Here is a 26,362-nt window from a genome sequence, read left to right on the forward strand (position 1 = left end):
GTACTGAATTTGATCCTTGCTTGATTCAGGTGAAAGCTTGTTGGTAACTATAGTTTCTCCACCAATCTTTGGCTTACAACATTGTTGTCGCTTTCGTAAACGAATGCAACTAAACATGGGTGGCCTTCGATTAAACACATTATTCTCTACTACCTTTTTCATAATCTTTTTCTTTACTTCCTTTTCTTTTCCTTCAATTTCCCTTCCTTCTGCAGTTTATTTTTGTTCTTTTTCTATTCTTTCTTGTTCTATTTTCTCCTTCAACGTATGTTGATCCTTCTTCGCTTGTCTTGGTGTCATGAATTTCAACTTCATTTCATGTCCCTCATGGCTCAAATAAAGGAAACATTCATCAAGATTGAGCGGTTTAAATTGAAACCATGCCCATCTCAAGAGAAGATGATAAGAGTTCGTGGGAACAATATCACATAATACTTCTTTCACACATTGTCTTGTACTGAATTTGATCCTTGCTTGATTCGAATGAAAGCTTGTTGGTAACTTGAGTTTCTCCACCAATCTTTGGCTTACAACATTGTTGTCGCTTTCTTAAACGAATGCAACTAAACTTGGGTCGCTTTCGATTAAACACGTTGTTCTCTACTACCTTTTCCATAATCTTTTTCTTTACTTCCTTTTCTTTTTCTTCAATTTCCCTTCCTTCTGCAGTTTATTTTTCTTCTTTTTCTATTCTTTCTTTTTCTATTTTCTCCTTTAACGTATGTTGATCCTTCTTGGCTTGTCTTGGTGTCATAAATTTCAACTTCATTTCATGTCCCTCATGCCTCAAATAAAGGGAACGTTCATCATGATTGAGCATTGTAAAATGAAGCGATGCCCATCTCAAAAGAAGATGACAAGAGTTTGTGGGAGCAATATCACATAATACTTCTTTCACACATTGTCCTGTACTGAATTTGATCCTTGCTTGATTCGGATGAAAGCTTGTTGGTAACTTGAGTTTCTCCACCAATCTTTGGCTTACAACATTGTTGTCGCTTTCGTAAACGAATGCAACTAAACATGGGTGGCCTTCGATTAAACACCCTGTTCTCTACTACCTTTTGCATAACCTTTTTCTTTGCTTCCTTTTCTTTTTCTTCAATTTCCCTTCCTTCTGCAGTTTATTTTTCTTCTTTTTCTATTCTTTCTTTTTCTATTTTCTCCTTTAACGTATGTTGATCCTTCTTGGCTTGTCTTGGTGTCATGAATTTCAACTTCATTTCATGTCACTCATGGCTCAAATAAAGGGAACATTCATCAAGATTGAGCGTTTTAAAATGAAACCATGCCCATCTCAAGAGATGATGACAAGAGTTCGTGGGAGCAATATCACATAATACCTCTTTCACAAATTGTCACGTACTGAATTTGATCCTTGCTTGATTCAGGTGAAAGCTTGTTGGTAACTATAGTTTCTCCACCAATCTTTGGCTTACAACATTGTTGTCGCTTTCGTAAACGAATGCAACTAAACATGGGTGGCCTTCGATTAAACACATTATTCTCTACTACTTTTTTCATAATCTTTTTCTTTACTTCCTTTTCTTTTCCTTCAATTTCCCTTCCTTCTGCAGTTTATTTTTGTTCTTTTTCTATTCTTTCTTGTTCTATTCTCTCCTTCAACGTATGTTGATCCTTCTTCGCTTGTCTTGGTGTCATGAATTTCAACTTCATTTCATGTCCCTCATGGCTCAAATAAAGGAAACATTCATCAAGATTGAGCGGTTTAAATTGAAACCATGCCCATCTCAAGAGAAGATGATAAGAGTTCGTGGGAACAATATCACATAATACTTCTTTCACACATTGTCCTGTACTGAATTTGATCCTTGCTTTATTCGGATGAAAGCTTGTTGGTACCTTGAGTTTCTCCACCAATCTTTGGCTTACAACATTGTTGTCGCTTTCGTAAACGAATGCAGCTAAACATGGGTGGCTTTCGATCAAACACCTTGTTCTCTACTACTTTTTCCATAATCTTTTTCTTTACTTCCTTTTCTTTTTCTTCAATTTCCCTTCCTTCTGCAGTTTATTTTTCTTCTTCTTGTATTATTTCTTTTTCTATTTTCTCCTTCAACGTATGTTGATCCTTCTTGGCTTCTCTTGGTGTCATAAATTTCAACTTCATTTCATGTCCCTCATGCCTCAAATAAAGCGAACGTTCATCAAGATTGAGCGTTTTAAAATGAACCCATGCCCATCTCAAAAGATGATGACAAGAGTTCGTGGGAGCAATATCACATAATACCTCTTTCACAAATTGTCACGTATTGAATTTGATCCTTGCATGATTCAGGTGAAAGCTTGTTGGTAACTATAGTTTCTCCACCAATCTTTGGCTTACAACATTGTTGTCGCTTTCGTAAACGAATGCAACTAAACATGGGTGGCTTTCGATCAAACACCTTGTTCTCTACTACTTTTTCCATAATCTTTTTCTTTACTTCCTTTTCTTTTTCTTCAATTTCCTTTCCTTCTGCAGTTTATTTTTCTTCTTTTTCTATTCTTTCTTTTTATATTTTCTCCTTAAACGTATGTTAATCCTTCTTGGCTTGTCTTGGCGTCATGAATTTCAATTTCATTTCATGTCCCTCATGCCTCAAACAAAGGGAACATTCATCAAGATTGAGCGTTTTAAAATGAAACCATGTCCATCTCAAAAGAAGATGACAAGAGTTCATGGGAACAATATCACATAATACTTCTTTCACACATTGTCCTGTACTGAATTAGATTCTTGCTTGATTCGAATGAAAGCTTGTTGGTAACTTGAGTTTCTCCACCAATCTTTGGCTTACAACATTGTTGTCGCTTTCTTAAACGAATGCAACTAAACTTGTGTCGCTTTCGATTAAACACGTTGTTCTCTACTACCTTTTCCATAATCTTTTTCTTTACTTGCTTTTCTTTTTCTTCAATTTCCCTTCCTTCTGCAGTTTATTTTTCTTCTTTTTCTATTCTTTCTTTTTCTATTTTCTCCTTTAACGTATGTTGATCCTTCTTGGCTTGTCTTGGTGTCATAAATTTCAACTTCATTTCATGTCCCTCATGCCTTAAATAAAGGGAACGTTCATCAAGATTGAGCATTGTAAAATGAACCCATGCCCATCTCAAAAGAAGATGACAAGAGTTTGTGGGAGCAATATCACATAATACTTCTTTCACACATTGTCCTGTACTGAATTTGATCCTTGCTTGATTCGGATGAAAGCTTGTTGGTAACTTGAGTTTCTCCACCAATCTTTGGCTTACAACATTGTTGTCGCTTTCGTAAACGAATGCAACTAAACATGGGTGGCCTTCGATTAAACACCCTGTTCTCTACTACCTTTTGCATAACCTTTTTCTTTGCTTCCTTTTCTTTTTCTTCAATTTCCCTTCCTTCTGCAGTTTATTTTTCTTCTTTTTCTATTCTTTCTTTTTCTATTTTCTCCTTTAACGTATGTTGATCCTTCTTGGCTTGTCTTGGTGTCATAAATTTCAACTTCATTTCATGTCCCTCATGCCTCAAATAAAGGGAACGTTCATCAAGATTGAGCATTGTAAAATGAAACCATGCCCATCTCAAGAGAAGATGATAAGAGTTCATAGGAACAATATCACATAATACTTCTTTCACACATTGTCCTGTACTGAATTTGATCCTTGCTTGATTCGGATGAAAGCTTGTTGGTAACTTGAGTTTCTCCACCAATCTTTGGCTTACAACATTGTTGTCGCTTTCGTAAACGAATGCAACTAAACATGGGTGGCCTTCGATTAAACACCTTGTTCTCTACTACCTTTTTCATAATCTTTTTCTTTACTTCCTTTTCTTTTCCTTCAATTTCCCTTCCTTCTGCAGTTTATTTTTCTTCTTTTTCTATTCTTTCTTGTTCTATTTTCTCCTTCAACGTGTGTTGATCCTTCTTGGCTTGTCTTGGTGTCATGAATTTCAACTTCATTTCATGTCCCTCATGGCTCAAATAAAGGAAACATTCATCAAGATTGAGCGGTTTAAAATGAAACCATGCCCATCTCAAGAGAAGATGATAAGAGTTCGTGGGAACAATATCACATAATACTTCTTTCACACATTATCTTGTACTGAATTTGATCCTTGCTTGATTCGAATGAAAGCTTGTTCGTAACTTGAGTTTCTCCACCAATCTTTGGCTTACAACATTGTTGTCGCTTTCTTAAACGAATGCAACTAAACTTGGGTCGCTTTCGATTAAACACGTTGTTCTCTACTACCTTTTCCATAATCTTTTTCTTTACTTCCTTTTCTTTTTCTTCAATTTCCCTTCCTTCTGCAGTCTATTTTTCTTCTTTTTCTATTCTTTCTTTTTCTATTTTCTCTTTGAACGTATGTTGATCCTCCTTCGCTTGTCTTGGTGTCATAAATTTCAACTTCATTTCATGTCCCTCATGCCTCAAATAAAGGGAACGTTCATCAATATTAAGCATTGTAAAATGAATCCATGCCCATCTCAAAAGAAGATGACAAGGGTTCGTGGTAGCAATATCACATAATACTTCTTTCACACATTGTCTTGTACTGAATTTGATCCTTGCCTGATTCGGATGAAAGCTTGTTGGTAACTTGAGTTTCTCCACCAATCTTTGGTTTACAACATTCTTGTCGCTTTCGTAAACGAATGCAACTAAACATGGGTGGCTTTCGATCAAACACCTTGTTCTCTACTACTTTTTCCATAATCTTTTTCTTTACTTCCTTTTCTTTTTCTTCAATTTCCTTTCCTTCTGCAGTTTATTTTTCTTCTTTTTCTATTCTTTCTTTTTATATTTTCTCCTTCAACGTATGTTAATCCTTCTTGGCTTGTCTTGGCGTCATGAATTTCAATTTCATTACATGTCCCTCATGCCTTAAACAAAGGGAACATTCATCAAGATTGAGCGTTTTAAAATGAAACCATGTCCATCTCAAAAGAAGATGACAAGAGTTCATGGGAACAATATCACATAATACTTCTTTCACACATTGTCCTGTACTGAATTTGATCCTTGCTTGATTCGAATGAAAGCTTGTTGGTAACTTGAGTTTCTACACCAATCTTTGGCTTACAACATTGTTGTCGCTTTCTTAAACGAATGCAACTAAGTTGGGTCGCTTTCGATTAAACACGTTGTTCTCTACTACCTTTTCCATAATCTTTTTCTTTACTTCCTTTTCTTTTTCTTCAATTTCCCTTCCTTCTGCAGTTTATTTTTCTTCTTTTTCTATTCTTTCTTTTTCTATTTTCTCCTTTAACGTATGTTGATCCTTCTTGGCTTGTCTTGGTGTCATAAATTTCAACTTCATTTCATGTCCCTCATGCCTTAAATAAAGGGAACGTTCATCAAGATTGAGCATTGTAAAATGAACCCATGCCCATCTCAAAAGAAGATGACAAGAGTTTGTGGGAGCAATATCACATAATACTTCTTTCACACATTGTCCTGTACTGAATTTGATCCTTGCTTGATTCGGATGAAAGCTTGTTGGTAACTTGAGTTTCTCCACCAATCTTTGGCTTACAACATTGTTGTCGCTTTCGTAAACGAATGCAACTAAACATGGGTGGCCTTCGATTAAACACCCTGTTCTCTACTACCTTTTGCATAACCTTTTTCTTTGCTTCCTTTTCTTTTTCTTCAATTTCCCTTCCTTCTGCAGTTTATTTTTCTTCTTTTTCTATTCTTTCTTTTTCTATTTTCTCCTTTAACGTATGTTGATCCTTCTTGGCTTGTCTTCGTGTCATAAATTTCAACTTCATTTCATGTCCCTCATGCCTCAAATAAAGGGAACGTTCATCAAGATTGAGCATTGTAAAATGAAACCATGCCCATCTCAAGAGAAGATGATAAGAGTTCATAGGAACAATATCACATAATACTTCTTTCACACATTGTCCTGTACTGAATTTGATCCTTGCTTGATTCGGATGAAAGCTTGTTGGTAACTTGAGTTTCTCCACCAATCTTTGGCTTACAACATTGTTGTCGCTTTCGTAAACGAATGCAACTAAACATGGGTGGCCTTCGATTAAACACCTTGTTCTCTACTACCTTTTTCATAATCTTTTTCTTTACTTCCTTTTCTTTTCCTTCAATTTCCCTTCCTTCTGCAGTTTATTTTTCTTCTTTTTCTATTCTTTCTTGTTCTATTTTCTCCTTCAACGTATGTTGATCCTTCTTGGCTTGTCTTGGTGTCATGAATTTCAACTTCATTTCATGTCCCTCATGGCTCAAATAAAGGAAACATTCATCAAGATTGAGCGGTTTAAAATGAAACCATGCCCATCTCAAGAGAAGATGATAAGAGTTCGTGGGAACAATATCACATAATACTTCTTTCACACATTATCTTGTACTGAATTTGATCCTTGCTTGATTCGAATGAAAGCTTGTTCGTAACTTGAGTTTCTCCACCAATCTTTGGCTTACAACATTGTTGTCGCTTTCTTAAACGAATGCAACTAAACTTGGGTCGCTTTCGATTAAACACGTTGTTCTCTACTACCTTTTCCATCATCTTTTTCTTTACTTCCTTTTCTTTTTCTTCAATTTCCCTTCCTTCTGCAGTTTATTTTTCTTCTTTTTCTATTCTTTCTTTTTCTATTTTCTCTTTGAACGTATGTTGATCCTCCTTCGCTTGTCTTGGTGTCATAAATTTCAACTTCATTTCATGTCCCTCATGCCTCAAATAAAGGGAACGTTCATCAATATTAAGCATTGTAAAATGAATCCATGCCCATCTCAAAAGAAGATGACAAGGGTTCGTGGTAGCAATATCACATAATACTTCTTTCACACATTGTCTTGTACTGAATTTGATCCTTGCCTGATTCGGATGAAAGCTTGTTGGTAACTTGAGTTTCTCCACCAATCTTTGGTTTACAACATTCTTGTCGCTTTCGTAAACGAATGCAACTAAACATGGGTGGCTTTCGATCAAACACCTTGTTCTCTACTACTTTTTCCATAATCTTTTTCTTTACTTCCTTTTCTTTTTCTTCAATTTCCTTTCCTTCTGCAGTTTATTTTTCTTCTTTTTCTATTCTTTCTTTTTATATTTTCTCCTTCAACGTATGTTAATCCTTCTTGGCTTGTCTTGGCGTCATGAATTTCAATTTCATTACATGTCCCTCATGCCTTAAACAAAGGGAACATTCATCAAGATTGAGCATTTTAAAATGAAACCATGTCCATCTCAAAAGAAGATGACAAGAGTTCATGGGAACAATATCACATAATACTTCTTTCACACATTGTCCTGTACTGAATTTGATCCTTGCTTGATTCGAATGAAAGCTTGTTGGTAACTTGAGTTTCTACACCAATCTTTGGCTTACAACATTGTTGTCGCTTTCTTAAACGAATGCAACTAAGTTGGGTCGCTTTCGATTAAACACGTTGTTCTCTACTACCTTTTCCATAATCTTTTTCTTTACTTCCTTTTCTTTTTCTTCAATTTCCCTTCCTTCTGCAGTTTATTTTTCTTCTTTTTCTATTCTTTCTTTTTCTATTTTCTCCTTTAACGTATGTTGATCCTTCTTGGCTTGTCTTGGTGTCATAAATTTCAACTTCATTTCATGTCCCTCATGCCTTAAATAAAGGGAACGTTCATCAAGATTGAGCATTGTAAAATGAACCCATGCCCATCTCAAAAGAAGATGACAAGAGTTTGTGGGAGCAATATCACATAATACTTCTTTCACACATTGTCCTGTACTGAATTTGATCCTTGCTTGATTCGGATGAAAGCTTGTTGGTAACTTGAGTTTCTCCACCAATCTTTGGCTTACAACATTGTTGTCGCTTTCGTAAACGAATGCAACTAAACATGGGTGGCCTTCGATTAAACACCCTGTTCTCTACTACCTTTTGCATAACCTTTTTCTTTGCTTCCTTTTCTTTTTCTTCAATTTCCCTTCCTTCTGCAGTTTATTTTTCTTCTTTTTCTATTCTTTCTTTTTCTATTTTCTCCTTTAACGTATGTTGATCCTTCTTGGCTTGTCTTGGTGTCATAAATTTCAACTTCATTTCATGTCCCTCATGCCTCAAATAAAGGGAACGTTCATCAAGATTGAGCATTGTAAAATGAAACCATGCCCATCTCAAGAGAAGATGATAAGAGTTCATAGGAACAATATCACATAATACTTCTTTCACACATTGTCCTGTACTGAATTTGATCCTTGCTTGATTCGGATGAAAGCTTGTTGGTAACTTGAGTTTCTCCACCAATCTTTGGCTTACAACATTGTTGTCGCTTTCGTAAACGAATGCAACTAAACATGGGTGGCCTTCGATTAAACACCTTGTTCTCTACTACCTTTTTCATAATCTTTTTCTTTACTTCCTTTTCTTTTCCTTCAATTTCCCTTCCTTCTGCAGTGTATTTTTCTTCTTTTTCTATTCTTTCTTGTTCTATTTTCTCCTTCAACGTATGTTGATCCTTCTTGGCTTGTCTTGGTGTCATGAATTTCAACTTCATTTCATGTCCCTCATGGCTCAAATAAAGGAAACATTCATCAAGATTGAGCGGTTTAAAATGAAACCATGCCCATCTCAAGAGAAGATGATAAGAGTTCGTGGGAACAATATCACATAATACTTCTTTCACACATTATCTTGTACTGAATTTGATCCTTGCTTGATTCGAATGAAAGCTTGTTCGTAACTTGAGTTTCTCCACCAATCTTTGGCTTACAACATTGTTGTCGCTTTCTTAAACGAATGCAACTAAACTTGGGTCGCTTTCGATTAAACACGTTGTTCTCTACTACCTTTTCCATAATCTTTTTCTTTACTTCCTTTTCTTTTTCTTCAATTTCCCTTCCTTCTGCAGTTTATTTTTCTTCTTTTTCTATTCTTTCTTTTTCTATTTTCTCTTTGAACGTATGTTGATCCTCCTTCGCTTGTCTTGGTGTCATAAATTTCAACTTCATTTCATGTCCCTCATGCCTCAAATAAAGGGAACGTTCATCAATATTAAGCATTGTAAAATGAATCCATGCCCATCTCAAAAGAAGATGACAAGGGTTCGTGGTAGCAATATCACATAATACTTCTTTCACACATTGTCTTGTACTGAATTTGATCCTTGCCTGATTCGGATGAAAGCTTGTTGGTAACTTGAGTTTCTCCACCAATCTTTGGTTTACAACATTCTTGTCGCTTTCGTAAACGAATGCAACTAAACATGGGTGGCTTTCGATCAAACACCTTGTTCTCTACTACTTTTTCCATAATCTTTTTCTTTACTTCCTTTTCTTTTTCTTCAATTTCCTTTCCTTCTGCAGTTTATTTTTCTTCTTTTTCTATTCTTTCTTTTTATATTTTCTCCTTCAACGTATGTTAATCCTTCTTGGCTTGTCTTGGCGTCATGAATTTCAATTTCATTACATGTCCCTCATGCCTTAAACAAAGGGAACATTCATCAAGATTGAGCGTTTTAAAATGAAACCATGTCCATCTCAAAAGAAGATGACAAGAGTTCATGGGAACAATATCACATAATACTTCTTTCACACATTGTCCTGTACTGAATTTGATCCTTGCTTGATTCGAATGAAAGCTTGTTGGTAACTTGAGTTTCTACACCAATCTTTGGCTTACAACATTGTTGTCGCTTTCTTAAACGAATGCAACTAAGTTGGGTCGCTTTCGATTAAACACGTTGTTCTCTACTACCTTTTCCATAATCTTTTTCTTTACTTCCTTTTCTTTTTCTTCAATTTCCCTTCCTTCTGCAGTTTATTTTTCTTCTTTTTCTATTCTTTCTTTTTCTATTTTCTCCTTTAACGTATGTTGATCCTTCTTGGCTTGTCTTGGTGTCATAAATTTGAACTTCATTTCATGTCCCTCATGCCTCAAATAAAGGGAACGTTCATCAAGATTGAGCATTGTAAAATGAAGCGATGCCCATCTCAAAAGAAGATGACAAGAGTTTGTGGGAGCAATATCACATAATACTTCTTTCACACATTGTCCTGTACTGAATTTGATCCTTGCTTGATTCGGATGAAAGCTTGTTGGTAACTTGAGTTTCTCCACCAATCTTTGGCTTACAACATTGTTGTCGCTTTCGTAAACGAATGCAACTAAACATGGGTGGCTTTCGATTAAACACCCTGTTCTCTACTACCTTTTGCATAACCTTTTTCTTTACTTCCTTATCTTTTTCTTCAATTTCCCTTCCTTCTGCAGTTTATTTTTCTTCTTTTTCTATTCTTTCTTTTTATATTTTCTCCTTAAACGTATGTTAATCCTTCTTGGCTTGTCTTGGCGTCATGAATTTCAATTTCATTTCATGTCCCTCATGCCTCAAACAAAGGGAACATTCATCAAGATTGAGCGTTTTAAAATGAAACCATGTCCATCTCAAAAGAAGATGACAAGAGTTCATGGGAACAATATCACATAATACTTCTTTCACACATTGTCCTGTACTGAATTTGATCCTTGCTTGATTCGAATGAAGGCTTGTTGGTAACTTGAGTTTCTCCACCAATCTTTGGCTTACAACATTGTTGTCGCTTTCTTAAACGAATGCAACTAAACTTGGGTCGCTTTCGATTAAACACGTTGTTCTCTACTACCTTTTCCATAATCTTTTTCTTTACTTCCTTTTCTTTTTCTTCAATTTCCCTTCCTTCTGCAGTTTATTTTTCTTCTTTTTCTATTCTTTCTTTTTCTATTTTCTCCTTTAACGTATGTTGATCCTTCTTGGCTTGTCTTGGTGTCATAAATTTCAACTTCATTTCATGTCCCTCATGCCTCAAATAAAGGGAACGTTCATCAAGATTGAGCATTGTAAAATGAAGCGATGCCCATCTCAAAAGAAGATGACAAGAGTTTGTGGGAGCAATATCACATAATACTTCTTTCACACATTGTCCTGTACTGAATTTGATCCTTGCTTGATTCGGATGAAAGCTTGTTGGTAACTTGAGTTTCTCCACCAATCTTTGGCTTACAACATTGTTGTCGCTTTCGTAAACGAATGCAACTAAACATGGGTGGCTTTCGATTAAACACCCTGTTCTCTACTACCTTTTGCATAACCTTTTTCTTTACTTCCTTATCTTTTTCTTCAATTTCCCTTCCTTCTGCAGTTTATTTTTCTTCTTTTTCTATTCTTTCTTTTTATATTTTCTCCTTAAACGTATGTTAATCCTTCTTGGCTTGTCTTGGCGTCATGAATTTCAATTTCATTTCATGTCCCTCATGCCTCAAACAAAGGGAACATTCATCAAGATTGAGCGTTTTAAAATGAAACCATGTCCATCTCAAAAGAAGATGACAAGAGTTCATGGGAACAATATCACATAATACTTCTTTCACACATTGTCCTGTACTGAATTTGATCCTTGCTTGATTCGAATGAAAGCTTGTTGGTAACTTGAGTTTCTCCACCAATCTTTGGCTTACAACATTGTTGTCGCTTTCTTAAACGAATGCAACTAAACTTGTGTCGCTTTCGATTAAACACGTTGTTCTCTACTACCTTTTCCATAATCTTTTTCTTTACTTCCTTTTCTTTTTCTTCAATTTCCCTTCCTTCTGCAGTTTATTTTTCTTCTTTTTCTATTCTTTCTTTTTCTATTTTCTCCTTTAACGTATGTTGATCCTTCTTGGCTTGTCTTGGTGTCATAAATTTCAACTTCATTTCATGTCCCTCATGCCTTAAATAAAGGGAACGTTCATCAAGATTGAGCATTGTAAAATAAACCCATGCCCATCTCAAAAGAAGATGACAAGAGTTTGTGGGAGCAATATCACATAATACTTCTTTCACACATTGTCCTGTACTGAATTTGATCCTTGCTTGATTCGTATGAAAGCTTGTTGGTAACTTGAGTTTCTCCACCAATCTTTGGCTTACAACATTGTTGTCGCTTTCGTAAACGAATGCAACTAAACATGGGTGGCCTTCGATTAAACACCCTGTTCTCTACTACCTTTTGCATAACCTTTTTCTTTGCTTCCTTTTCTTTTTCTTCAATTTCCCTTCCTTCTGCAGTTTATTTTTCTTCTTTTTCTATTCTTTCTTTTTCTATTTTCTCCTTTAACGTATGTTGATCCTTCTTGGCTTGTCTTGGTGTCATAAATTTCAACTTCATTTCATGTCCCTCATGCCTCAAATAAAGGGAACGTTCATCAAGATTGAGCATTGTAAAATGAAGCGATGCCCATCTCAAAAGAAGATGACAAGAGTTTGTGGGAGCAATATCACATAATACTTCTTTCACACATTGTCCTGTACTGAATTTGATCCTTGCTTGATTCGGATGAAAGCTTGTTGGTAACTATAGTTTCTCCACCAATCTTTGGCTTACAACATTGTTGTCGCTTTCGTAAACGAATGCAACTAAACATGGGTGGCCTTCCATTAAACACATTGTTCGCTACTACCTTTTTCATAATCTTTTTCTTTACTTCCTTTTCATTTCCTTCAATTTCCCTTCCTTCTGCAGTTTATTTTTGTTCTTTTTCTATTCTTTCTTGTTCTATTTTCTCCTTCAACGTATGTTGATCCTTCTTCGCTTGTCTTGGTGTCATGAATTTCAAATTCATTTCATGTCCCTCATGGCTCAAATAAAGGAAACATTCATCAAGATTGAATGGTTTAAATTGAAACCATGCCCATCTCAAGAGAAGATGATAAGAGTTCGTGGGAACAATATCACATAATACTTCTTTCACACATTGTCTTGTACTGAATTTGATCCTTGCTTGATTCGAATGAAAGCTTGTTGGTAACTTGAGTTTCTCCACCAATCTTTGGCTTACAACATTGTTGTCGCTTTCGTAAACGAATGCAACTAAACATGGGTGGCTTTCGATTAAACACCTTGTTCTCTACTACCTTTTTCATAATCTTTTTCTTTACTTCCTTTTCTTTTTCTTCAATTTCCCTTCCTTCTGCAGTTTATTTTTCTTCTTTTTCTATTCTTTCTTTTTCTATTTTCTCTTTGAACGTATGTTGATCCTCCTTGGCTTGTCTTGGTGTCATAAATTTCAACTTCATTTCATGTCCCTCATGCCTCAAATAAAGGGAACGTTCATCAAGATTGAGCATTGTAAAATGAAGCGATGCCCATCTCAAAAGAAGATGACAAGAGTTTGTGGGACCAATATCACATAATACTTCTTTCACACATTGTCCTGTACTGAATTTGATCCTTGCTTGATTCGGATGAAAGCTTGTTGGTAACTTGAGTTTCTCCACTAATCTTTGGCTTACAACATTGTTGTCGCTTTCGTAAACGAATGCAACTAAACATGGGTCGCTTTCGATTAAACACCTTGTTCTCTACTACCTTTTTCATAATCTTTTTCTTTACTTCCTTTTCTTTTCCTTCAATTTCCCTTCCTTCTACTGTTTATTTTTCTTCTTTTTCTATTCTTTCTTGTTCTATTTTCTCCTTCAACGTATGTTGATCCTTCTTGGCTTGTCTTGGTGTCATGAATTTCAACTTCATTTCATGTCACTCATGGCTCAAATAAAGGGAACATTCATCAAGATTGAGCGTTTTAAAATGAAACCATGCCCATCTCAAAAGATGATGACAAGAGTTCGTGGGAGCAATATCACATAATACCTCTTTCACAAATTGTCACGTACTGAATTTGATCCTTGCTTGATTCAGGTGAAAGCTTGTTGGTAACTATAGTTTCTCCACCAATCTTTGGCTTACAACATTGTTGTCGCTTTCGTAAACGAATGCAACTAAACATGGGTGGCCTTCGATTAAACACATTGTTCTCTACTACCTTTTTCATAATCTTTTTCTTTACTTCCTTTTCTTTTCCTTCAATTTCCCTTCCTTCTGCAGTTTATTTTTGTTCTTTTTCTATTCTTTCTTGTTCTATTTTCTCCTTCAATGTATGTTGATCCTTCTTCGCTTGTCTTGGTGTCATGAATTTCAACTTCATTTCATGTCCCTAATGGCTCAAATAAAGGAAACATTCATCAAGATTGAGCGGTTTAAATTGAAACCATGCCCATCTCAAGAGAAGATGATAAGAGTTCGTGGGAACAATATCACATAATACTTCTTTCACACATTGTCTTGTACTGAATTTGATCCTTGCTTGATTCGAATGAAAGCTTGTTGGTAACTTGAGTTTCTCCACCAATCTTTGGCTTACAACATTGTTGTCGCTTTCTTAAACGAATGCAACTAAACTTGGGTCGCTTTCGATTAAACACGTTGTTCTCTACTACCTTTTCCATAATCTTTTTCTTTACTTCCTTTTCTTTTTCTTCAATTTCCCTTCCTTCTGCAGTTTATTTTTCTTCTTTTTCTATTCTTTCTTTTTCTATTTTCTCTTTGAACGTATGTTGATCCTCCTTGGCTTGTCTTGGTGTCATAAATTTCAACTTCATTTCATGTCCCTCATGCCTCAAATAAAGGGAACGTTCATCAATATTGAGCATTGTAAAATGAAGCCATGCCCATCTCAAAAGAAGATGACAAGGGTTCGTGGTAGCAATATCACATAATACTTCTTTCACACATTGTCTTGTACTGAATTTGATCCTTGCCTGATTCGGATGAAAGCTTGTTGGTAACTTGAGTTTCTCCACCAATCTTTGGTTTACAACATTCTTGTCGCTTTCGTAAACGAATGCAACTAAACATGGGTGGCTTTCGATCAAACACCTTGTTCTCTACTACTTTTTCCATAATCTTTTTCTTTACTTCCTTTTCTTTTTCTTCAATTTCCCTTCCTTCTGCAGTTTATTTTTCTTCTTTTTCTATTCTTTCTTTTTATATTTTCTCCTTCAACGTATGTTAATCCTGCTTGGCTTGTCTTGGCGTCATGAATTTCAATTTCATTACATGTCCCTCATGCCTCAAACAAAGGGAACATTCATCAAGATTGAGCGTTTTAAAATGAAACCATGTCCATCTCAAAAGAAGATGACAAGAGTTCATGGGAACAATATCACATAATACTTCTTTCACACATTGTCCTGTACTGAATTTGATCCTTGCTTGATTCGAATGAAGGCTTGTTGGTAACTTGAGTTTCTCCACCAAACTTTGGCTTACAACATTGTTGTCGCTTTCTTAAACGAATGCAACTAAACTTGGGTCGCTTTCGATTAAACACGTTGTTCTCTACTACCTTTTCCATAATCTTTTTCTTTACTTCCTTTTCTTTTTCTTCAATTTCCCTTCCTTCTGCAGTTTATTTTTCTTCTTTTTCTATTCTTTCTTTTTCTATTTTCTCCTTTAACGTATGTTGATCCTTCTTGGCTTGTCTTGGTGTCATAAATTTCAACTTCATTTCATGTCCCTCATGCCTCAAATAAAGGGAACGTTCATCAAGATTGAGCATTGTAAAATGAAGCGATGCCCATCTCAAAAGAAGATGACAAGAGTTTGTGGGAGCAATATCACATAATACTTCTTTCACACATTGTCCTGTACTGAATTTGATCCTTGCTTGATTCGGATGAAAGCTTGTTGGTAACTTGAGTTTCTCCACCAATCTTTTGCTTATAACATTGTTGTCGCTTTCGTAAACGAATGCAACTAAACATGGGTTGCTTTCGATTAAACACCCTGTTCTCTACTACCTTTTGCATAACCTTTTTCTTTACTTCCTTTTCTTTTTCTTCAATTTCCCTTCCTTCTGCATTTTATTTTTCTTCTTTTTGTATTATTTCTTTTTCTATTTTCTCCTTCAACGTATGTTGATCCTTCTTGGCTTGTCTTGGTGTCATAAATTTCAACTTCATTTCATGTCCCTCATGCCTCAAATAAAGGGAACGTTCAGCAAGATTGAGCGTTTTAAAATGAACCTATACCCATCTCAAAAGATGATGACAAGAGTTCGTGGGAGCGATATCACATAATACCTCTTTCACAAATTGTCACGTACTGAATTTGATCCTTGCTTGATTCAGGTGAAAGCTTGTTGGTAACTATAGTTTCTCCACCAATCTTTGGCTTACAACATTGTTGTCGCTTTCGTAAACGAATGCAACTAAACATGGGTGGCCTTCGATTAAACACCTTGTTCTCTACTACCTTTTTCATAATCTTTTTCTTTACTTCCTTTTCTTTTCCTTCAATTTCCCTTCCTTCTGCAGTTTATTTTTCTTCTTTTTCTATTCTTTCTTGTTCTATTTTCTCCTTCAACGTATGTTGATCCTTCTGGCTTGTCTTGGTGTCATGAATTTCAACTTCATTTCATGTCACTCATGGCTCAAATAAAGGGAACATTCATCAAGATTGAGCGTTTTAAAATGAAACCATGCCCATCTCAAGAGAAGATGATAAGAGTTCATGGGAACAATATCACATAATACTTCTTTCACACATTGTCTTGTACTGAATTTGATCCTTGCTTGATTCGAATGAAAGCTTGTTGGGAACTTGAGTTTCTCCACCAATCTTTGGCTTACAACATTGTTGTCGCTTTCTTAAACGAATGCAACTAAACTTGGGTCGCTTTCGATTAAACACGTTGTTCTCTACTACCTTTTCCATAACCTTTTTCTTTACTTCCTTTTCTTTTTCTTCAATTTCCCTTCCTTCTGCATTTTATTTTTCTTCTTTTTGTATTATTTCTTTTTCTATTTTCTCCTTCAACGTATGTTGATCCTTCTTGGCTTGTCTTGGTGTCATAAATTTCAACTTCATTTCATGTCCCTCATGCCTCAAATAAAGGGAACGTTCAGCAAGATTGAGCGTTTTAAAATGAACCCATACCCATCTCAAAAGATGATGACAAGAGTTCATGGGAGCGATATCACATAATACCTCTTTCACAAATTGTCACGTACTGAATTTGATCCTTGCTTGATTCAGGTGAAAGCTTGTTGGTAACTATAGTTTCTCCACCAATCTTTGGCTTACAACATTGTTGTCGCTTTCGTAAACGAATGCAACTAAACTTGGGTCGCTTTCGATTAAACACGTTGTTCTCTACTACCTTTTCCATAATCTTTTTCTTTACTTCCTTTTCTTTTTCTTCAATTTCCCTTCCTTCTGCAGTTTATTTTTCTTCTTTTTCTATTTTCTCTTTGAACGTATGTTGATCCTCCTTGGCTTGTCTTGGTGTCATAAATTTCAACTTAATTTCATGTCCCTCATGCCTCAAATAAAGGGAACGTTCATCAAGATTGAGCATTGTAAACTGAAGCCATGCCCATCTCAAAAGAAGATGACAAGGGTTCGTGGTAGCAATATCACATAATACTTCTTTCACACATTGTCCTGTACTGAATTTGATCCTTGCTTGATTCGAATGAAAGCTTGTTGGTAACTTGAGTTTCTCCACCAATCTTTGGCTTACAACATTGTTGTCGCTTTCTTAAACGAATGCAACTAAACTTGGGTCGCTTTCGATTAAACACGTTGTTCTCTACTACCTTTTCCATAATCTTTTTCTTTACTTCCTTTTCTTTTTCTTCAATTTCCCTTCCTTCTGCAGTTTATTTTTCTTCTTTTTCTATTCTTTCTTTTTCTATTTTCTCCTTTAACGTATGTTGATCCTTCTTGGCTTGTCTTGGTGTCATAAATTTCAACTCCATTTCATGTCCCTCATGCCTCAAATAAAAGGAACGTTCATCAAGATTAAGCATTGTAAAATGAACCCATGCCCATCTCAAAAGAAGATGACAAGAGTTTGTGGGAGCAATATCACATAATACTTCTTTCACACATTGTCCTGTATTGAATTTGATACTTGCTTGATTCGGATGAAAGCTTGTTGGTAACTTGAGTTTCTCCACCAATCTTTGGCTTACAACATTGTTGTCGCTTTCGTAAACGAATGCAACTAAACATGGGTGGCTTTCGATTAAACACCATGTTCTCTACTACCTTTTGCATAACCTTTTTCTTTACTTCCTTTTCTTTTTCTTCAATTTCCCTTCCTTCTGCAGTTTATTTTTCTTCTTTTTCTATTCTTTCTTTTTCTATTTTCTCTTTGAACGTATGTTGATCCTCCTTGGCTTGTCTTGGTGTCATAAATTTCAACTTCATTACATGTCCCTCATGCCTCAAATAAAGGGAACGTTCATCAAGATTGAGCATTGTAAAATGAAGCGATGCCCATCTCAAAAGAAGATGACAAGAGTTTGTGGGAGCAACATCACATAATACTTCTTTCACACATTGTCCTGTACTGAATTTGATCCTTGCTTGATTCGGATGAAAGCTTGTTGGTAACTTGAGTTTCTCCACCAATCTTTGGCTTACAACATTGTTGTCGCTTTCGTAAACGAATGCAACTAAACATGGGTGGCTTTCGATTAAACACCTTGTTCTCTACTACCTTTTGCATAACCTTTTTCTTTACTTCCTTATCTTTTTCTTCAATTTCCCTTCCTTCTGCAGTTTATTTTTCTTCTTTTTCTATTCTTTCTTTTTATATTTTCTCCTTAAACGTATGTTAATCCTTCTTGGCTTGTCTTGGCGTCATGAATTTCAATTTCATTTCATGTCCCTCATGCCTCAAACAAAGGGAACATTCATCAAGATTGAGCGTTTTAAAATGAAACCATGCCCATCTCAAAAGAGGATGACAAGAGTTCATGGGAAGAATATCACATAATACTTCTTTCACACATTGTCATGTACTGAATTTGATCCTTGCTTGATTCGAATGAAAGCTTGTCGCTAACTTGAGTTTCTCCACCATTCTTTGGCTTACAAGATTGTTGTCGCCTTCGTAAACGAATGCAAATAAACTTGGGTGGCTTGCGATTAAACACCTTGTTCTCTACTACCTTTTTCATAATCTTTTTCTTTACTTCCTTTTCTTTTTCTTCAATTTCCCTTCCTTCTGCAGTTTATTTTTCTTCTGTTTCTATTCTTTCTTTTTCTATTTTCTCCTTCAACGTATGTTGATCCTTCTTGGCTTGTCTTGGTGTCATAAATTTCAACTTCATTTCATGTCCCTCATGCCTCAAATAAAAGGAACGTTCATCAAGATTGAGCGTTTTAAAATGAACCCATGCCCATCTCAAAAGATGATGACAAGAGTTCGTGGGAGCAATATCACATAATACCTCTTTCACAAATTGTCATGTACTGAATTTGATCCTTGCTTGATTCGGATGAAAGCTTGTTGGTAACTTGAGTTTCTCCACCAATCTTTGGCTTACAACATTGTTGTCGCTTTCGTAAACGAATGCAACTAAACGTGGGTGGCCTTCGATTAAACACCCTGTTCTCTACTACCTTTTGCATAACCTTTTTCTTTGCTTCCTTTTCTTTTTCTTCAATTTCCCTTCCTTCTGCAGTTTATTTTTCGTCTTTTTCTATTCTTTCTTTTTCTATTTTCTCCTTTAACGTATGTTGATCCTTCTTGGCTTGTCTTGGTGTCATAAATTTCAACTTCATTTCATGTCCCTCATGCCTCAAATAAAGGGAACGTTCATCAAGATTGAGCATTGTAAAATGATCCCATGCCCATCTCAAAAGAAGATGACAAGAGTTTGTGGGAGCAATATCACATAATACTTCTTTCACACATTGTCCTGTACTGAATTTGATCCTTGCTTGATTCGGATGAAAGCTTGTTGGTAACTTGAGTTTCTCCACCAATCTTTGGCTTACAACATTGTTGTCGCTTTCGTAAACGAATGCAACTAAACATGGGTGGCTTTCGATTAAACACCCTGTTCTCTACTACCTTTTCCATAATCTTTTTCTTTACTTCCTTTTCTTTTTCTTCAATTTCCCTTCCTTTTGCAGTTTATTTTTCTTCTTTTTCTATTCTTTCTTTTTCTATTTTCTCCTTTAACGTATGTTGATCCTTCTTGGCTTGTCTTGGTGTCATAAATTTCAACTTCATTTCATGTCCCTCATGCCTCAAATAAAGGGAACGTTCATCAAGATTGAGCATTGTAAAATGAAGCGATGCCCATCTCAAAAGAAGATGACAAGAGTTTGTGGGAGCAATATCACATAATACTTCTTTCACACATTGTCCTGTACTGAATTTGATCCTTGCTTGATTCGGATGAAAGCTTGTTGGTAACTTGAGTTTCTCCACCAATCTTTGGCTTACAACATTGTTGTCGCTTTCGTAAACGAATGCAACTAAACATGGGTGGCTTTCGATTAAACACCTTGTTCTCTACTACCTTTTTCATAATCTTTTTCTTTACTTCCTTTTCTTTTCCTTCAATTTCCCTTCCTTCTACAATTTATTTTTCTTCTTTTTCTATTCTTTCTTGTTCTATTTTCTCCTTCAACGTATGTTGATCCTTCTTGGCTTGTCTTGGTGTCATGAATTTCAACTTAATTTCATGTCACTCATGGCTCAAATAAAGGGAACATTCATCAAGATTGAGCGTTTTAAAATGAAACCATGCCCATCTCAAGAGATGATGACAAGAGTTCGTGGGAGCAATATCACATAATACCTCTTTCACAAATTGTCACGTACTGAATTTGATCCTTGCTTGATTCAGGTGAAAGCTTGTTGGTAACTATAGTTTCTCCACCAATCTTTGGCTTACATCATTGTTGTCGCTTTCGTAAACGAATGCAACTAAACATGGGTGGCCTTCGATTAAACACCTTGTTCTCTACTACCTTTTTCATAATCTTTTTCTTTACTTCCTTTTCTTTTCCTTCAATTTCCCTTCCTTCTGCAGTTTATTTTTGTTCTTTTTCTATTCTTTCTTGTTCTATTTTCTCCTTCAACGTATGTTGATCCTTCTTCGCTTGTCTTGGTGTCATGAATTTCAACTTCATTTCATGTCCCTCATGGCTCAAATAAAGGAAACATTCATCAAGATTGAGCGGTTTAAATTGAAACCATGCCCATCTCAAGAGAAGATGATAAGAGTTCGTGGGAACAATATCACATAATACTTCTTTCACACATTGTCTTGTACTGAATTTGATCCTTGCTTGATTCGAATGAAAGCTTGTTGGTAACTTGAGTTTCTCCACCAATCTTTGGCTTACAACATTGTTGTCGCTTTCTTAAACGAATGCAACTAAACTTGGGTCGCTTTCGATTAAACACGTTGTTCTCTACTACCTTTTCCATAATCTTTTTCTTTACTTCCTTTTCTTTTTCTTCAATTTCCCTTCCTTCTGCAGTTTATTTTTCTTCTTTTTCTATTCTTTCTTTTTCTATTTTCTCTTTGAACGTATGTTGATCCTCCTTGGCTTGTCTTGGTGTCATAAATTTCAACTTCATTTCATGTCCCTCATGCCTCAAATAAAGGGAACGTTCATCAATATTGAGCATTGTAAAATGAAGCCATGCCCATCTCAAAAGAAGATGACAAGGGTTCGTGGTAGCAATATCACATAATACTTCTTTCACACATTGTCTTGTACTGAATTTGATCCTTGCCTGATTCGGATGAAAGCTTGTTGGTAACTTGAGTTTCTCCACCAATCTTTGGTTTACAACATTCTTGTCGCTTTCGTAAATGAATGCAACTAAACATGGGTGGATTTCGATCAAACACCTTGTTCTCTACTACTTTTTCCATAATCTTTTTCTTTACTTCCTTTTCTTTTTCTTCAATTTCCCTTCCTTCTGCAGTTTATTTTTCTTCTTTTTCTATTCTTTCTTTTTATATTTTCTCCTTCAACGTATGTTAATCCTTCTCGGCTTGTCTTGGCGTCATGAATTTCAATTTCATTACATGTCCCTCATGCCTCAAACAAAGGGAACATTCATCAAGATTGAGCGTTTCAAAATGAAACCATGTCCATCTCAAAAGAAGATGACAAGAGTTCATGGGAACAATATCACATAATACTTCTTTCACACATTGTCCTGTACTGAATTTGATCCTTGCTTGATTCGAGTGAAAGCTTGTTGGTAACTTGAGTTTCTCCACCAATCTTTGGCTTACAACATTGTTGTCGCTTTCTTAAACGAATGCAACTAAACTTGGGTCGCTTTCGATTAAACACGTTGTTCTCTACTACCTTTTCCATAATCTTTTTCTTTACTTCCTTTTCTTTTTCTTCAATTTCCCTTCCTTCTGCAGTTTATTTTTCTTCTTTTTCTATTCTTTCTTTTTCTATTTTCTCTTTGAACGTATGTTGATCCTCCTTGGCTTGTCTTGGTGTCATAAATTTCAACTTAATTTCATGTCCCTCATGCCTCAAATAAAGGGAACGTTCATCAAGATTGAGCATTGTAGACTGAAGCCATGCCCATCTCAAAAGAAGATGACAAGGGTTCGTGGTAGCAATATCACATAATACTTCTTTCACACATTGTCCTGTACTGAATTTGATCCTTGCTTGATTCGAATGAAAGCTTGTTGGTAACTTGAGTTTCTCCACCAATCTTTGGCTTACAACATTGTTGTCGCTTTCTTAAACGAATGCAACTAAACTTGGGTCGCTTTCGATTAAACACGTTGTTCTCTACTACCTTTTCCATAATCTTTTTCTTTACTTCCTTTTCTTTTTCTTCAATTTCCCTTCCTTCTGCAGTTTATTTTTCTTCTTTTTCTATTCTTTCTTTTTCTATTTTCTCCTTTAACGTATGTTGATCCTTCTTGGCTTGTCTTGGTGTCATAAATTTCAACTCCATTTCATGTCCCTCATGCCTCAAATAAAGGGAACGTTCATCAAGATTAAGCATTGTAAAATGAACCCATGCCCATCTCAAAAGAAGATGACAAGAGTTTGTGGGAGCAATATCACATAATACTTCTTTCACACATTGTCCTGTATTGAATTTGATACTTGCTTGATTCGGATGAAAGCTTGTTGGTAACTTGAGTTTCTCCACGAATCTTTGGCTTACAACATTGTTGTCGCTTTCGTAAACGAATGCAACTAAACATGGGAGGCTTTCGATTAAACACCATGTTCTCTACTACCTTTTGCATAACCTTTTTCTTTACTTCCTTTTCTTTTTCTTCAATTTCCCTTCCTTCTGCAGTTTATTTTTCTTCTTTTTCTATTCTTTCTTTTTCTATTTTCTCTTTGAACGTATGTTGATCCTCCTTGGCTTGTCTTGGTGTCATAAATTTCAACTTCATTTCATGTCCCTCATGCCTCAAATAAAGGGAACGTTCATCAAGATTGAGCATTGTAAAATGAAGCGATGCCCATCTCAAAAGAAGATGACAAGAGTTTGTGGGAGCAATATCACATAATACTTCTTTCACACATTGTCCTGTACTGAATTTGATCCTTGCTTGATTCGGATGAAAGCTTGTTGGTAACTTGAGTTTCTCCACCAATCTTTGGCTTACAACATTGTTGTCGCTTTCGTAAACGAATGCAACTAAACATGGGTGGCTTTCGATTAAACACCCTGTTCTCTACTACCTTTTGCATAACCTTTTTCTTTACTTCCTTATCTTTTTCTTCAATTTCCCTTCCTTCTGCAGTTTATTTTTCTTCTTTTTCTATTCTTTCTTTTTATATTTTCTCCTTAAACGTATGTTAATCCTTCTTGGCTTGTCTTGGCGTCATGAATTTCAATTTCATTTCATGTCCCTCATGCCTCAAACAAAGGGAACATTCATCAAGATTGAGCGTTTTAAAATGAAACCATGTCCATCTCAAAAGAAGATGACAAGAGTTCATGGGAACAATATCACATAATACTTCTTTCACACATTGTCCTGTACTGAATTTGATCCTTGCTTGATTCGAATGAAAGCTTGTTGGTAACTTGAGTTTCTCCACCAATCTTTGGCTTACAACATTGTTGTCGCTTTCTTAAACGAATGCAACTAAACTTGTGTCGCTTTCGATTAAACACGTTGTTCTCTACTACCTTTTCCATAATCTTTTTCTTTACTTCCTTTTCTTTTTCTTCAATTTCCCTTCCTTCTGCAGTTTATTTTTCTTCTTTTTCTATTCTTTCTTTTTCTATTTTCTCCTTTAACGTATGTTGATCCTTCTTGGCTTGTCTTGGTGTCATAAATTTCAACTTCATTTCATGTCCCTCATGCCTTAAATAAAGGGAACGTTCATCAAGATTGAGCATTGTAAAATGAACCCATGCCCATCTCAAAAGAAGATGACAAGAGTTTGTGGGAGCAATATCACATAATACTTCTTTCACACATTGTCCTGTACTGAATTTGATCCTTGCTTGATTCGGATGAAAGCTTGTTGGTAACTTGAGTTTCTCCACCAATCTTTGGCTTACAACATTGTTGTCGCTTTCGTAAACGAATGCAACTAAACATGGGTGGCCTTCGATTAAACACCCTGTTCTCTACTACCTTTTGCATAACCTTTTTCTTTGCTTCCTTTTCTTTTTCTTCAATTTCCCTTCCTTCTGCAGTTTATTTTTCTTCTTTTTCTATTCTTTCTTTTTCTATTTTCTCCTTTAACGTATGTTGATCCTTCTTGGCTTGTCTTGGTGTCATAAATTTCAACTTCATTTCATGTCCCTCATGCCTCAAATAAAGGGAACGTTCATCAAGATTGAGCATTGTAAAATGAACCCATGCCCATCTCAAAAGAAGATGACAAGAGTTTGTGGGAGCAATATCACATAATACTTCTTTCACACATTGTCCTGTACTGAATTTGATCCTTGCTTGATTCGGATGAAAGCTTGTTGGTAACTTGAGTTTCTCCACCAATCTTTGGCTTACAACATTGTTGTCGCTTTCGTAAACGAATGCAACTAAACATGGGTGGCTTTCGATTAAACACCCTGTTCTCTACTACCTTTTCCATAATCTTTTTCTTTACTTCCTTTTCTTTTTCTTCAATTTCCCTTCCTTCTGCAGTTGATATTTCTTACTTTTCTATTCTTTCTTTTTCTTTCCTTCCTTTTCTTTTTCTTCAATTTCCCTTCCTTCTATAGTTTATATTTCTTCCTTTTCTATTCTTTCTTTTTTCTATTTTCTCCTTCAACATATGTTGATCCTTCTTTGCTTGTCTTATTCTCATGAATTTCAACTTCATTTCATGTCCCTCATGCCTCAAATAAAGGGAACATTCATCAAGATTGAGCATTGTAAAATGAACCCATGCCCATCTCAAAAGAAGATGACAAGAGTTCATAGGAGCAATATCACATAATACTTCTTTCACACATTGTCCTGTACTGAATTTGATCCTTGCTTGATTCGGATGAAAGCTTGTTGGTAAGTTGAGTTTCTCCACCAATATTTAGCTTACAACATTATTGTCGCTTTCGTAAACGAATGCAACTAAACATGGGTGGCTTTCGATTAAACACCTTGTTCTCTACTACCTTTTCCATAATCTTTTTCTTTACTTCCTTTTCTTTTTCTTCAATTTCCCTTCCTTCTGCAGTTTATTTTTCTTCTTTTCCTATTCTTTCTTTTTCTATTTTCTCCTTCAACGTATGTTGATCCTTCTTGGCTTGTCTTGGTGTCATAAATTTCAACTTGATTTCATGTCCCTCATGCCTCAAATAAAGGGAACGTTCATCAAGATTGAGCACTGTAAAATGAAGCCATGCCCATCTCAAAAGAAGATGACAAGGGTTCGTGAGAGCAATATCACATAATACTTCTTTCACACATTGTCTTGTACTGAATTTGATCCGTGCTTGATTCGGATGAAAGCTTATTGGTAACTTGAGTTTCTCCACCAATCTTTGGCTTACAACATTGTTGTCGCTTTCGTAAACGAATGCAACTAAACATGGGTGGCCTTCGATTAAACACCTTGTTGTCTACTACCTTGTCCATAATCTTTTTGTTTACTTCCTTTTCTTTTTCTTCAATTTCCCTTCCTTCTACAGTTTATATTTCTTCTTTTTCTATTCTTTCTTTTTATATTTTCTCCTTCAACGTCTGTTAATCCTTCTTAGCTTGTCTTGGTGTCATAAATTTCAACTTCATTTCATGTCCCTCATGCCTCAAATAAAGGGAACATTCATCAAGATTGAGCATTGTAAAATGAACCCATGCTCATCTCAAAAGAAGATGACAAGGGTTCGTGGGAGCAATATCACATAATACTTCTTTCACACATTGTCTTGTACTGAATTTGATCCGTGCTTCATTCGGATGAAAGCTTATTGGTAACTTGAGTTTCTCCACCAATCTTTGGCTTACAACATTGTTGTCGCTTTCGTAAACGAATGCAACTAAACATGGGTGGCCTTCGATTAAACACCTTGTTGTCTACTACCTTGTCCATAATCTTTTTGTTTACTTCCTTTTCTTTTTCTTCAATTTCCCTTCCTTCTACAGTTTATATTTCTTCTTTTTCTATTCTTTCTTTTTATATTTTCTCCTTCAACGTCTGTTAATCCTTCTTGGCTTGTCTTGGTGTCATAAATTTCAACTTCATTTCATGTCCCTCATGCCTCAAATAAAGGGAACATTCATCAAGATTGAGCATTGTAAAATGAACCCATGCTCATCTCAAAAGAAGATGACAAGAGTTCGTGGGAGCAATAT

The sequence above is a fragment of the Vigna unguiculata genome, chromosome 8 (assembly GCF_037176805.1).
Source record: "Vigna unguiculata cultivar grain cowpea cultivar isolate G323 ecotype 2 chromosome 8, ASM3717680v1, whole genome shotgun sequence".
Lineage (NCBI taxonomy): Eukaryota > Viridiplantae > Streptophyta > Magnoliopsida > Fabales > Fabaceae > Vigna > Vigna unguiculata.